This window comes from Phalangium opilio, unplaced genomic scaffold (genome assembly GCF_054372755.1).
Source record: "Phalangium opilio isolate 3A_F unplaced genomic scaffold, DU_Popi_V2 ptg000086l_1, whole genome shotgun sequence".
NCBI lineage: Eukaryota > Metazoa > Arthropoda > Arachnida > Opiliones > Phalangiidae > Phalangium > Phalangium opilio.
In genome coordinates this window covers 1,342,326-1,359,225 of record NW_028324191.1, presented here as the reverse complement: position 1 = coordinate 1,359,225, position 16,900 = coordinate 1,342,326, and the positions used below count along the sequence as shown (strand labels likewise).

Here is a 16,900-nt window from a genome sequence, read left to right as displayed (position 1 = left end):
CAATTTTAATTTGATTTAATCAATTTTAATTTGATTTAATCAATTTTAATTTGATTTAATCAATTTTAATTTGATTTAATCAATTTTAATTTGATTTAATCAATTTTAATTTGATTTAATCAATTTTAATTTGATTTAATCAATTTTAATTTGATTTAATCAATTTTAATTTGATTTAATCAATTTTAATTTGATTTAATCAATTTTAATTTGATTTAATCAATTTTAATTTGATTTAATCAATTTTAATTTGATTTAATCAATTTTAATTTGATTTAATCAATTGTAATTTGATTTAATCAATTTTAATTTGATTTAATCAATTTTAATTTGATTTAATCAATTTTAATTTGATTTAATCAATTTTAATTTGATTTAATCAATTTTAATTTGATTTAATCAATTTTAATTTGATTTAATAAATTTTAATTTGATTTAATCATCAATTTTAATTTGATTTAATCATCAATTTTAATTTGATTTAATCATCAATTTTAATTTGATTTAATCATCAATTTTAATTTGATTTAATCAATTTTAATTTGAATGAGTCAATTTTAATTTGATTTTATCAATTTTAATTTGATTTAATCAATTTTAATTTGATTTAATCAATTTTAATTTGATTTAATCAATTTTAATTTGATTTAATCAATTTTAATTTGATTTAATCAATTTTAATTTGATTTAATCAATTTTAATTTGATTTAATCAATTTTAATTTGATTTAATCAGTTTTAATTTGATTTAATCGATTTTAATTTGATTTAATCAATTTTAATTTGATTTAATGAGTTTAAATTTGAATGAGTCAATTTTAATTTGATTTTATCAATTTTAATTTGAATGAGTCAATTTTAATTTGATTTAATCAATTTTAATTTGGTTTAATCAATTTTAATTTGATTTAATCAATTTTAATTTGATTTAATCAATTTTAATTTGATTTAATCAATTTTAATTTGATTTAATCAATTTTAATTTGATTTAATCAATTTTAATTTGATTTAATCAATTTTAATTTGATTTAATCAATTTTAATTTGAATGAGTCAATTTTAATTTGACTTAATCAATTTTAATTTGATTCAATGAGTTTTAATTTTAATTAATCAATTTTTATTTTAGTTACTCAATTTTATAATATTTTTCAAAAGCAATTTTTTTTGTGTTTTCCTTTTTCCATTGAAATAACATTACCCGCCTTTGGCTTCATTGGCTTTTCATAAACAATCTTTTGGACGTTAAGGTGGATTCGCAAAGGCGCTGAAACCACTCAAAAAGCGTAAAGCTGAAGCTGAAACTGAAAAAAACTGAGCGCTTTTTTTTTCAAAAAAAAAAGTTTCATCTTCAAAAACCAGTTTAAGCTTCGCGCTGTACCTTTCGCAAAGCAGCAGTTTTTATTAACAGCCGCTAGGGATTCATCACAAAAAATATAGAAATAAAATGACGTCGGTGAATCGGAACTTGTTGCTGTTATTATTATTTAAAAAGAAATTATTACTTTTGAAACGAAAAAGAAGAACCCAAAACCTTTTGCGGAAAAAGCGCCGTTGGTGGGTTCATCCCATCTGGAAAAACAGAAAAACTGAAGGAGATTATCAAATGTTAAGCCTTTAGCTGTTAATGGGGAAAAATAGATGAGTGGCTAAATGTGCGCATGTTTTGGTTATTATCAAGGTTTATCAACTGAGTAAATTTCTCCCTTTTCCAAAATATTACTCAATTGGATATGTTTTAAGCTGAAATTATTGCTACTTTTCCAAATTATTCTAATTAGATTGTTTATTGTAACCTCTTTCCACAATATTGTTATTTTATCTCATTTCTATCCTTTTTGCTATTTTCTTCTCTCAAATATTTTTCGCTTTTTGTTATCGTTTTCTTGTTTAATTAATTATTTCACAGAAAACATTTTCAAGATAACGAGACACGATATTAACCGTTTTAAAATACCCGCGTAAATAATTTCAAAACCCTGACCCCAGCGCCCCTTTTTTTGATTGGCGCTTGGCATCACGTGATACGGCGCTGAAGCTGAAAGATCAACCTCGGTTTGATCTTGGCCGAAACTTAAAATCAGCCTGCTTTCAGCGTTTGCTTTGCGCTTCAGCTTTAAAAAACCAGTTTTTGCCTCTTTGCGAAAGAGTCCGCTGAAAGTGATTTTTTTCATTCAGCTTTCAGTTTCGACTTTCAGCGCCTTTGCGAATCCACCTTTAGGCTTAATTTGTGACTAAAATCCAGTCACATTTTACGCCATAACTTTTGAACGGCTGAACCGATTTTAAAATTTCAAAAAGGGTTCGTTTCCAAATGACGCGAGCTATGTGATGCATCTAAAAAATGTCACGTGACGCGAGGATTTTGATTGGTCGAAAAGTGATTTTTTGGTTTTTTAGTAGTCACGAGCGCAATAATTTTCTGATTTTCAAAAACAAGGTGTTGACCTATTCTTGACATTCACACTTAACTAATAATGTCAAAAATTTTGCGATACGACGATCCATCATGAAAATATCGTCGATTGAAAATGATCCGAAACTTATTTCCGCGACTGTACACTAAAATTATTAACACTACCTCTCAAAAATTATTATAGTTATTATATTTTAAAATATTTAAGTTTGTTATAATATCAAAATTGGTCTCTAACGAATTTCGTGTTTGGTGTGACGTGGCGTGTATAGGTTGCGCCTATTGGTTTATTTCGGAGCCCATGTTACTTGACTATTTACTGGAAATGGGTTTAGGCACACGTCCGTTATTTCTTTAGAGTCAACCGATATATTCTAGAAACGTAGGACACCAATAGAGGGAAGAACGCGTCGTCTGCTCGATGAATTATTTCGGGAGACCCTAATTTGCATAGAAATTTTTTGCAAACTTTTTTTACAAACTTGCATATCACCTAGGCGTCGAACCCCTCGAAAAAAGGTTTGCAAACCATAATCTATTTTGCATATCAAATTTTACAAACTTGCATATCACTTTTTACAAAATCGACTATTATTGGCTAATCGACTAAAAATTATAAAAGGTCAAAGGTAAATAACATTCGTCGTCTGCTTAGAAGTAAATGATACAATTATAAGGAAGACAACAGAGTTAAGTTAAAAAATGATTCATTAGTTTTTTTTTGTTTCCTTTTCTAATCTTAAAACTTCCTTGAATATTTCTCAAAGGTAAAAATTGTCATAATATTGTTTTTACTATAAGAACACTAATAATTTACCATTTTGGTATTGAACTACTAATTTCAGATGTCAGAAAATGCGAAAAAGGTCCCTTAGAAATGGTAGGAAACTATTACTAAAATTAACGAATAATTAGTTCTAATCCTACGAATAATTAGTACTAATCGTACGAATAATTAGTTCTAATCGTAATTTTTTATAAACTTTCTTTCATGTCATTTCCATATTTAGCCAAAAATTCACTTTTCCCTATAGGAAATGGTAGGAAACTATTACTAAAATTAATTAATAATTAATTCTAATCGTTATTTATCATTTTTCCCCCAGAAAACCCTGGCATATCGTTTTGATTTTTTGCAAACTTTCTTGCATATCATTTTCATATTTTCCGAAAAATTCACTTTTCCCTATTGGAAATGGTAGGAAACTATTACTACAATTAATTAATAATTAATTCTAATCGTAATCTATCATTTTCCCCCCAGAAAACCCTGGCATATCGTTTTGATTTTTTGCAAACTTTCTTGCATATCATTTTCATATTTTCCGAAAAATTCACTTTTCCCTATTGGAAATGGTACGAAACTATTACTACAATTAATTAATAATTAATTCTAATCGTAATCTATCATTTTCCCCCCAGAAAACCCTGGCATATCGTTTTGATTTTTTGCAAACTTTCTTGCGTATCATTTTCATATTTTCCGAAAAATTCACTTTTCCCTATTGGAAATGGTATGAAACTATTACTAAAATTAATTAATAATTAATTCTAATCGTAATCTATCTTTTTCCCCCCAGAAAACCCTGGCATATCGTTTTGATTTTTTGCAAACTTTCTTGCATATCATTTTCATATTTTCCGAAAAATTCACTTTTCCCTATTGGAAATGGTACGAATCTATTACTAAAATTAATTAATAATTAATTCTAATCGTAATCTATCATTTTCCCCCCAGAAAACCCTGGCATATCGTTTTGATTTTTTGCAAACTTTCTTGCATATCATTTTCATATTTTCCGAAAAATTCACTTTTCCCTATTGGAAATGGTACGAAACTATTACTACAATTAATTAATAATTAATTCTAATCGTAATCTATCATTTTCCCCCCAGAAAACCCTGGCATATCGTTTTGATTTTTTGCAAACTTTCTTGCGTATCATTTTCATATTTTCCGAAAAATTCACTTTTCCCTATTGGAAATGGTATGAAACTATTACTAAAATTAATTAATAATTAATTCTAATCGTAATCTATCTTTTTCCCCCCAGAAAACCCTGGCATATCGTTTTGATTTTTTGCAAACTTTCTTGCATATCATTTTCATATTTTCCGAAAAATTCACTTTTCCCTATTGGAAATGGTACGAATCTATTACTAAAATTAATTAATAATTAATTCTAATCGTAATCTATCATTTTCCCCCCAGAAAACCCTGGCATATCGTTTTGATTTTTTGCAAACTTTCTTGCATATCATTTTCATATTTTCCGAAAAATTCACTTTTCCCTATTGGAAATGGTAGGAATCTATTACTGCAATTAATTAATAATTAATTCTAATCGTAATCTATCATTTTCCCCCCAGAAAACCCTGGCATATCGTTTTGATTTTTTGCAAACTTTCTTGCATATCATTTTCATATTTTCCGAAAAATTCACTTTTCCCTATTGGAAATGGTACGAATCTATTACTAAAATTAATTAATAATTAATTCTAATCGTAATCTATCATTTTCCCCCCAGAAAACCCTGGCATATCGTTTTGATATTTTGCAAACTTTCTTGCATATCATTTTCATATTTTCCGAAAAATTCACTTTTCCCTATTGGAAATGGTACGAATCTATTACTAAAATTCATTAATAATTAATTCTAATCGTAATCTATCATTTTCCCCCCAGAAAACCCTGGCATATCGTTTTGATTTTTTGCAAACTTTCTTGCATATCATTTTCATATTTTCCGAAAAATTCACTTTTCCCTATTGGAAATGGTACGAAACTATTACTACAATTAATTAATAATTAATTCTAATCGTAATCTATCATTTTCCCCCCAGAAAACCCTGGCATATCGTTTTGATTTTTTGCAAACTTTCTTGCGTATCATTTTCATATTTTCCGAAAAATTCACTTTTCCCTATTGGAAATGGTATGAAACTATTACTAAAATTAATTAATAATTAATTCTAATCGTAATCTATCTTTTTCCCCCCAGAAAACCCTGGCATATCGTTTTGATTTTTTGCAAACTTTCTTGCATATCATTTTCATATTTTCCGAAAAATTCACTTTTCCCTATTGGAAATGGTACGAATCTATTACTAAAATTAATTAATAATTAATTCTAATCGTAATCTATCATTTTCCCCCCAGAAAACCCTGGCATATCGTTTTGATTTTTTGCAAACTTTCTTGCATATCATTTTCATATTTTCCGAAAAATTCACTTTTCCCTATTGGAAATGGTATGAAACTATTACTAAAATTAATTAATAATTAATTCTAATCGTAATCTATCTTTTTCCCCCCAGAAAACCCTGGCATATCGTTTTGATTTTTTGCAAACTTTCTTGCATATCATTTTCATATTTTCCGAAAAATTCACTTTTCCCTATTGGAAATGGTACGAATCTATTACTAAAATTAATTAATAATTAATTCTAATCGTAATCTATCATTTTCCCCCCAGAAAACCCTGGCATATCGTTTTGATTTTTTGCAAACTTTCTTGCATATCATTTTCATATTTTCCGAAAAATTCACTTTTCCCTATTGGAAATGGTACGAAACTATTACTACAATTAATTAATAATTAATTCTAATCGTAATCTATCATTTTCCCCCCAGAAAACCCTGGCATATCGTTTTGATTTTTTGCAAACTTTCTTGCGTATCATTTTCATATTTTCCGAAAAATTCACTTTTCCCTATTGGAAATGGTATGAAACTATTACTAAAATTAATTAATAATTAATTCTAATCGTAATCTATCTTTTTCCCCCCAGAAAACCCTGGCATATCGTTTTGATTTTTTGCAAACTTTCTTGCATATCATTTTCATATTTTCCGAAAAATTCACTTTTCCCTATTGGAAATGGTACGAATCTATTACTAAAATTAATTAATAATTAATTCTAATCGTAATCTATCATTTTCCCCCCAGAAAACCCTGGCATATCGTTTTGATTTTTTGCAAACTTTCTTGCATATCATTTTCATATTTTCCGAAAAATTCACTTTTCCCTATTGGAAATGGTAGGAATCTATTACTGCAATTAATTAATAATTAATTCTAATCGTAATCTATCATTTTCCCCCCAGAAAACCCTGGCATATCGTTTTGATTTTTTGCAAACTTTCTTGCATATCATTTTCATATTTTCCGAAAAATTCACTTTTCCCTATTGGAAATGGTACGAATCTATTACTAAAATTAATTAATAATTAATTCTAATCGTAATCTATCATTTTCCCCCCAGAAAACCCTGGCATATCGTTTTGATATTTTGCAAACTTTCTTGCATATCATTTTCATATTTTCCGAAAAATTCACTTTTCCCTATTGGAAATGGTACGAATCTATTACTAAAATTCATTAATAATTAATTCTAATCGTAATCTATCATTTTCCCCCCAGAAAACCCTGGCATATCGTTTTGATTTTTTGCAAACTTTCTTGCATATCATTTTCATATTTTCCGAAAAATTCACTTTTCCCTATTGGAAATGGTACGAAACTATTACTACAATTAATTAATAATTAATTCTAATCGTAATCTATCATTTTCCCCCCAGAAAACCCTGGCATATCGTTTTGATTTTTTGCAAACTTTCTTGCGTATCATTTTCATATTTTCCGAAAAATTCACTTTTCCCTATTGGAAATGGTATGAAACTATTACTAAAATTAATTAATAATTAATTCTAATCGTAATCTATCTTTTTCCCCCCAGAAAACCCTGGCATATCGTTTTGATTTTTTGCAAACTTTCTTGCATATCATTTTCATATTTTCCGAAAAATTCACTTTTCCCTATTGGAAATGGTACGAATCTATTACTAAAATTAATTAATAATTAATTCTAATCGTAATCTATCATTTTCCCCCCAGAAAACCCTGGCATATCGTTTTGATTTTTTGCAAACTTTCTTGCATATCATTTTCATATTTTCCGAAAAATTCACTTTTCCCTATTGGAAATGGTACGAAACTATTACTACAATTAATTAATAATTAATTCTAATCGTAATCTATCATTTTCCCCCCAGAAAACCCTGGCATATCGTTTTGATTTTTTGCAAACTTTCTTGCGTATCATTTTCATATTTTCCGAAAAATTCACTTTTCCCTATTGGAAATGGTATGAAACTATTACTAAAATTAATTAATAATTAATTCTAATCGTAATCTATCTTTTTCCCCCCAGAAAACCCTGGCATATCGTTTTGATTTTTTGCAAACTTTCTTGCATATCATTTTCATATTTTCCGAAAAATTCACTTTTCCCTATTGGAAATGGTACGAATCTATTACTAAAATTAATTAATAATTAATTCTAATCGTAATCTATCATTTTCCCCCCAGAAAACCCTGGCATATCGTTTTGATTTTTTGCAAACTTTCTTGCATATCATTTTCATATTTTCCGAAAAATTCACTTTTCCCTATTGGAAATGGTAGGAATCTATTACTGCAATTAATTAATAATTAATTCTAATCGTAATCTATCATTTTCCCCCCAGAAAACCCTGGCATATCGTTTTGATTTTTTGCAAACTTTCTTGCATATCATTTTCATATTTTCCGAAAAATTCACTTTTCCCTATTGGAAATGGTACGAATCTATTACTAAAATTAATTAATAATTAATTCTAATCGTAATCTATCATTTTCCCCCCAGAAAACCCTGGCATATCGTTTTGATATTTTGCAAACTTTCTTGCATATCATTTTCATATTTTCCGAAAAATTCACTTTTCCCTATTGGAAATGGTACGAATCTATTACTAAAATTCATTAATAATTAATTCCAATCGTAATCTATCATTTTCCCCCCAGAAAACCCTGGCATATCGTTTTGATTTTTTGCAAACTTTCTTGCATATCATTTTCATATTTTCCGAAAAATTCACTTTTCCCTATTGGAAATGGTATGAAACTATTACTAAAATTAATTAATATTTAATTCTAATCGTAATCTATCATTTTCCCCCCAGAAAACCCTGGCATATCGTTTTGATTTTTTGCAAACTTTCTTGCATATCATTTTCATATTTTCCGAAAAATTCACTTTTCCCTATTGGAAATGGTACGAAACTATTACTACAATTAATTAATAATTAATTCTAATCGTAATCTATCATTTTCCCCCCAGAAAACCCTGGCATATCGTTTTGATTTTTTGCAAACTTTCTTGCGTATCATTTTCATATTTTCCGAAAAATTCACTTTTCCCTATTGGAAATGGTATGAAACTATTACTAAAATTAATTAATAATTAATTCTAATCGTAATCTATCTTTTTTCCCCCAGAAAACCCTGGCATATCGTTTTGATTTTTTGCAAACTTTCTTGCATATCATTTTCATATTTTCCGAAAAATTCACTTTTCCCTATTGGAAATGGTACGAATCTATTACTAAAATTAATTAATAATTAATTCTAATCGTAATCTATCATTTTCCCCCCAGAAAACCCTGGCATATCGTTTTGATTTTTTGCAAACTTTCTTGCATATCATTTTCATATTTTCCGAAAAATTCACTTTTCCCTATTGGAAATGGTAGGAATCTATTACTGCAATTAATTAATAATTAATTCTAATCGTAATCTATCATTTTCCCCCCAGAAAACTCTGGCATATCGTTTTGATTTTTTGCAAACTTTCTTGCATATCATTTTCATATTTTCCGAAAAATTCACTTTTCCCTATTGGAAATGGTACGAATCTATTACTAAAATTAATTAATAATTAATTCTAATCGTAATCTATCATTTTCCCCCCAGAAAACCCTGGCATATCGTTTTGATATTTTGCAAACTTTCTTGCATATCATTTTCATATTTTCCGAAAAATTCACTTTTCCCTATTGGAAATGGTACGAATCTATTACTAAAATTCATTAATAATTAATTCTAATCGTAATCTATCATTTTCCCCCCAGAAAACCCTGGCATATCGTTTTGATTTTTTGCAAACTTTCTTGCATATCATTTTCATATTTTCCGAAAAATTCACTTTTCCCTATTGGAAATGGTACGAAACTATTACTAAAATTAATTAATAATTAATTCTAATCGTAATCTATCATTTCCCCCCCCCCCCAGAAAACCCTGGCATATCGTTTTGATTTTTTGCAAACTTTCTTGCATATCATTTTCATATTTTCCGAAAAATTCACTTTTCCCTATTGGAAATGGTACGAAACTATTACTAAAATTAATTAATATTTAATTCTAATCGTAATCTATCATTTCCCCTCCAGAAAACCCTGGCATATCGTTTTGATTTTTTGCAAACTTTCTTGCATATCATTTTCATATTTTCCGAAAAATTCACTTTTCCCTATTGGAAATGGTACGAAACTATTACTAAAATTAATTAATAATTAATTCTAATCGTAATCTATCATTTTCCCCCCAGAAAACCCTGGCATATCGTTTTGATTTTTTGCAAACTTTCTTGCATATCATTTTCATATTTTCCGAAAAGTTCACTTTGCCCTATTGGAAATGGTACGAAACTATTACTGCAATTAATTAATAATTAATTCTAATCGTAATCTATCATTTTCCCCCCAGAAAACCCTGGCATATCGTTTTGATTTTTTGCAAACTTTCTTGCGTATCATTTTCATATTTTCCGAAAAATTCACTTTTCCCTATTGGAAATGGTATGAAACTATTACTGCAATTAATTAATATTTAATTCTAATCGTAATCTATCATTTCCCCCCCCAGAAAACCCTGGCATATCGTTTTGATTTTTTGCAAACTTTCTTGCATATCATTTTCATATTTTCCGAAAAATTCACTTTTCCCTATTGGAAATGGTAGGAAACTATTACTGCAATTAATTAATAATTAATTCTAATCGTAATCTATCATTTTCCCCCCAGAAAACCCTGGCATATCGTTTTGATTTTTTGCAAACTTTCTTGCATATCATTTTCATATTTTCCGAAAAATTCACTTTTCCCTATTGGAAATGGTACGAATCTATTACTAAAATTCATTAATAATTAATTCTAATCGTAATCTATCATTTTCCCCCCAGAAAACCCTGGCATATCGTTTTGATTTTTTGCAAACTTTCTTGCATATCATTTTCATATTTTCCGAAAAATTCACTTTTCCCTATTGGAAATGGTATGAAACTATTACTAAAATTAATTAATATTTAATTCTAATCGTAATCTATCATTTTCCCCCCAGAAAACCCTGGCATATCGTTTTGATTTTTTGCAAACTTTCTTGCATATCATTTTCATATTTTCCGAAAAATTCACTTTTCCCTATTGGAAATGGTACGAAACTATTACTAAAATTAATTAATATTTAATTCTAATCGTAATCTATCATTTCCCCTCCAGAAAACCCTGGCATATCGTTTTGATTTTTTGCAAACTTTCTTGCATATCATTTTCATATTTTCCGAAAAATTCACTTTTCCCTATTGGAAATGGTACGAAACTATTACTAAAATTAATTAATAATTAATTCTAATCGTAATCTATCATTTTCCCCCCAGAAAACCCTGGCATATCGTTTTGATTTTTTGCAAACTTTCTTGCATATCATTTTCATATTTTCCGAAAAGTTCACTTTGCCCTATTGGAAATGGTACGAAACTATTACTGCAATTAATTAATAATTAATTCTAATCGTAATCTATCATTTTCCCCCCAGAAAACCCTGGCATATCGTTTTGATTTTTTGCAAACTTTCTTGCGTATCATTTTCATATTTTCCGAAAAATTCACTTTTCCCTATTGGAAATGGTATGAAACTATTACTAAAATTAATTAATAATTAATTCTAATCATAATCTATCTTTTTTCCCCCAGAAAACCCTGGCATATCGTTTTGATTTTTTGCAAACTTTCTTGCATATCATTTTCATATTTTCCGAAAAATTCACTTTTCCCTATTGGAAATGGTACGAATCTATTACTAAAATTAATTAATAATTAATTCTAATCGTAATCTATCATTTTCCCCCCAGAAAACCCTGGCATATCGTTTTGATTTTTTGCAAACTTTCTTGCATATCATTTTCATATTTTCCGAAAAATTCACTTTTCCCTATTGGAAATGGTAGGAATCTATTACTGCAATTAATTAATAATTAATTCTAATCGTAATCTATCATTTTCCCCCCAGAAAACCCTGGCATATCGTTTTGATTTTTTGCAAACTTTCTTGCATATCATTTTCATATTTTCCGAAAAATTCACTTTTCCCTATTGGAAATGGTACGAATCTATTACTAAAATTAATTAATAATTAATTCTAATCGTAATCTATCATTTTCCCCCCAGAAAACCCTGGCATATCGTTTTGATATTTTGCAAACTTTCTTGCATATCATTTTCATATTTTCCGAAAAATTCACTTTTCCCTATTGGAAATGGTACGAATCTATTACTAAAATTCATTAATAATTAATTCTAATCGTAATCTATCATTTTCCCCCCAGAAAACCCTGGCATATCGTTTTGATTTTTTGCAAACTTTCTTGCATATCATTTTCATATTTTCCGAAAAATTCACTTTTCCCTATTGGAAATGGTACGAAACTATTACTAAAATTAATTAATAATTAATTCTAATCGTAATCTATCATTTCCCCCCCCCCCCAGAAAACCCTGGCATATCGTTTTGATTTTTTGCAAACTTTCTTGCATATCATTTTCATATTTTCCGAAAAATTCACTTTTCCCTATTGGAAATGGTACGAAACTATTACTAAAATTAATTAATATTTAATTCTAATCGTAATCTATCATTTCCCCTCCAGAAAACCCTGGCATATCGTTTTGATTTTTTGCAAACTTTCTTGCATATCATTTTCATATTTTCCGAAAAATTCACTTTTCCCTATTGGAAATGGTACGAAACTATTACTAAAATTAATTAATAATTAATTCTAATCGTAATCTATCATTTTCCCCCCAGAAAACCCTGGCATATCGTTTTGATTTTTTGCAAACTTTCTTGCATATCATTTTCATATTTTCCGAAAAGTTCACTTTGCCCTATTGGAAATGGTACGAAACTATTACTGCAATTAATTAATAATTAATTCTAATCGTAATCTATCATTTTCCCCCCAGAAAACCCTGGCATATCGTTTTGATTTTTTGCAAACTTTCTTGCGTATCATTTTCATATTTTCCGAAAAATTCACTTTTCCCTATTGGAAATGGTATGAAACTATTACTAAAATTAATTAATATTTAATTCTAATCGTAATCTATCATTTCCCCCCCCCCAGAAAACCCTGGCATATCGTTTTGATTTTTTGCAAACTTTCTTGCATATCATTTTCATATTTTCCGAAAAATTCACTTTTCCCTATTGGAAATGGTAGGAAACTATTACTGCAATTAATTAATAATTAATTCTAATCGTAATCTATCATTTTCCCCCCAGAAAACCCTGGCATATCGTTTTGATTTTTTGCAAACTTTCTTGCATATCATTTTCATATTTTCCGAAAAATTCACTTTTCCCTATTGGAAATGGTACGAATCTATTACTAAAATTCATTAATAATTAATTCTAATCGTAATCTATCATTTTCCCCCCAGAAAACCCTGGCATATCGTTTTGATTTTTTGCAAACTTTCTTGCATATCATTTTCATATTTTCCGAAAAATTCACTTTTCCCTATTGGAAATGGTATGAAACTATTACTAAAATTAATTAATATTTAATTCTAATCGTAATCTATCATTTTCCCCCCAGAAAACCCTGGCATATCGTTTTGATTTTTTGCAAACTTTCTTGCATATCATTTTCATATTTTCCGAAAAATTCACTTTTCCCTATTGGAAATGGTACGAAACTATTACTAAAATTAATTAATATTTAATTCTAATCGTAATCTATCATTTCCCCTCCAGAAAACCCTGGCATATCGTTTTGATTTTTTGCAAACTTTCTTGCATATCATTTTCATATTTTCCGAAAAATTCACTTTTCCCTATTGGAAATGGTACGAAACTATTACTAAAATTAATTAATAATTAATTCTAATCGTAATCTATCATTTTCCCCCCAGAAAACCCTGGCATATCGTTTTGATTTTTTGCAAACTTTCTTGCATATCATTTTCATATTTTCCGAAAAGTTCACTTTGCCCTATTGGAAATGGTACGAAACTATTACTGCAATTAATTAATAATTAATTCTAATCGTAATCTATCATTTTCCCCCCAGAAAACCCTGGCATATCGTTTTGATTTTTTGCAAACTTTCTTGCGTATCATTTTCATATTTTCCGAAAAATTCACTTTTCCCTATTGGAAATGGTATGAAACTATTACTAAAATTAATTAATATTTAATTCTAATCGTAATCTATCATTTTCCCCCCAGAAAACCCTGGCATATCGTTTTGATTTTTTGCAAACTTTCTTGCATATCATTTTCATATTTTCCGAAAAATTCACTTTTCCCTATTGGAAATGGTATGAAACTATTACTAAAATTAATTAATATTTAATTCTAATCGTAATCTATCATTTTCCCCCCAGAAAACCCTGGCATATCGTTTTGATTTTTTGCAAACTTTCTTGCATATCATTTTCATATTTTCCGAAAAATTCACTTTTCCCTATTGGAAATGGTACGAAACTATTACTAAAATTAATTAATATTTAATTCTAATCGTAATCTATCATTTCCCCTCCAGAAAACCCTGGCATATCGTTTTGATTTTTTGCAAACTTTCTTGCGTATCATTTTCATATTTTCCGAAAAATTCACTTTTCCCTATTGGAAATGGTATGAAACTATTACTAAAATTAATTAATATTTAATTCTAATCGTAATCTATCATTTCCCCCCCAGAAAACCCTGGCATATCGTTTTGATTTTTTGCAAACTTTCTTGCATATCATTTTCATATTTTCCGAAAAATTCACTTTTCCCTATTGGAAATGGTAGGAAACTATTACTGCAATTAATTAATAATTAATTCTAATCGTAATCTATCATTTTCCCCCCAGAAAACCCTGGCATATCGTTTTGATTTTTTGCAAACTTTCTTGCATATCATTTTCATATTTTCCGAAAAATTCACTTTTCCCTATTGGAAATGGTACGAATCTATTACTAAAATTCATTAATAATTAATTCTAATCGTAATCTATCATTTTCCCCCCAGAAAACCCTGGCATATCGTTTTGATTTTTTGCAAACTTTCTTGCATATCATTTTCATATTTTCCGAAAAATTCACTTTTCCCTATTGGAAATGGTATGAAACTATTACTAAAATTAATTAATATTTAATTCTAATCGTAATCTATCATTTTCCCCCCAGAAAACCCTGGCATATCGTTTTGATTTTTTGCAAACTTTCTTGCATATCATTTTCATATTTTCCGAAAAATTCACTTTTCCCTATTGGAAATAGTACGAAACTATTACTAAAATTAATTAATATTTAATTCTAATCGTAATCTATCATTTCCCCTCCAGAAAACCCTGGCATATCGTTTTGATTTTTTGCAAACTTTCTTGCATATCATTTTCATATTTTCCGAAAAATTCACTTTTCCCTATTGGAAATGGTACGAAACTATTACTAAAATTAATTAATAATTAATTCTAATCGTAATCTATCATTTTCCCCCCAGAAAACCCTGGCATATCGTTTTGATTTTTTGCAAACTTTCTTGCATATCATTTTCATATTTTCCGAAAAGTTCACTTTGCCCTATTGGAAATGGTACGAAACTATTACTGCAATTAATTAATAATTAATTCTAATCGTAATCTATCATTTTCCCCCCAGAAAACCCTGGCATATCGTTTTGATTTTTTGCAAACTTTCTTGCGTATCATTTTCATATTTTCCGAAAAATTCACTTTTCCCTATTGGAAATGGTATGAAACTATTACTAAAATTAATTAATATTTAATTCTAATCGTAATCTATCATTTCCCCCCCCCCCCCAGAAAACCCTGGCATATCGTTTTGATTTTTTGCAAACTTTCTTGCATATCATTTTCATATTTTCCGAAAAATTCACTTTTCCCTATTGGAAATGGTAGGAAACTATTACTGCAATTAATTAATAATTAATTCTAATCGTAATCTATCATTTTCCCCCCAGAAAACCCTGGCATATCGTTTTGATTTTTTGCAAACTTTCTTGCATATCATTTTCATATTTTCCGAAAAATTCTTTTTTCCCTATTGGAAATGGTATGAAACTATTACTAAAATTAATTAATATTTAATTCTAATCGTAATCTATCATTTTCCCCCCAGAAAACCCTGGCATATCGTTTTGATTTTTTGCAAACTTTCTTGCATATCATTTTCATATTTTCCGAAAAATTCACTTTTCCCTATTGGAAATGGTACGAAACTATTACTAAAATTAATTAATATTTAATTCTAATCGTAATCTATCATTTCCCCCCCAGAAAACCCTGGCATATCGTTTTGATTTTTTGCAAACTTTCTTGCATATCATTTTCATATTTTCCGAAAAAATTCACTTTTCCCTATTGGAAATGGTAGGAAACTATTACTGCAATTAATTAATAATTAATTCTAATCGTAATCTTTCATTTTCCCCCCAGAAAACCCTGGCATATCGTTTTGATTTTTTGCAAACTTTCTTGCATATCATTTTCATATTTTCCGAAAAATTCACTTTTCCCTATTGGAAATGGTATGAAACTATTACTAAAATTAATTAATATTTAATTCTAATCGTAATCTATCATTTTCCCCCCAGAGAACCCTGGCATATCGTTTTGATTTTTTGCAAACTTTCTTGCATATCATTTTCATATTTTCCGAAAAATTCACTTTTCCCTATTGGAAATGGTACGAAACTATTACTGCAATTAATTAATAATTAATTCTAATCGTAATCTATCATTTTCCCCCCAGAAAACCCTGGCATATCGTTTTGATTTTTTGCAAACTTTCTTGCGTATCTTATAAATATTAAAATTCCGTTCCATGGTAAAAACTTTATACGAATTATTTTTGAAATAAGTGCTGCTACTTCATGGAAAATAGTTTATTTAAAACTAAAATTTAAAAATTATTTTCGGGAGCTTTCGAACCGTGGTTCTTCCTCAGCCGTACAAACTTAAAATGAATGTATTCATTTCCACATCAACAACAAAAAACAATATTACCCCATTTTTTTAAATTCAAACGCCCCCCATGCGTTTATTTTTACTGTTCCTTCGTCTAAATTTAAGCTACCCCTATCTCTTATGTACGCTGCTTCTTTAAAGCATCTCTTATACCACCCCCCTCTTGACATAATACCTTTACTGATTCCCAATCTATTTCATGCTTCTTGTTATTTTTTATATGTATTGCTAATCCGTTATTTTCTGTTTCCTTTTTTACACAATTTTTATGTTCTGTTCGTCTTTTTCCTAACTGTCTTTTTGTTTGGCCTACGTATTTCTCATTACACTTACATTTAATTTCGTA

General features: G+C 28.5%; 1 long non-coding RNA gene across 2 annotated transcripts; it reads left to right on the top strand.

Moving 5' to 3' along the window:
• Positions 1 to 2,838: 2,838 nt before the first annotated feature.
• Positions 2,839 to 3,454, top strand: LOC149650547 (uncharacterized). Of its 2 annotated transcripts, XR_016371552.1 has the most exons (4): positions 2,839 to 2,933; positions 3,037 to 3,181; positions 3,267 to 3,294; positions 3,425 to 3,454. It is a non-coding gene; the product is annotated as an uncharacterized LOC149650547 (long non-coding RNA). The 2 variants fall into 2 exon arrangements; XR_016371551.1 differs by having other exon boundaries at positions 3,037 to 3,294.
• The last annotated feature ends 13,446 nt before the right edge of the window (positions 3,455 to 16,900 follow it).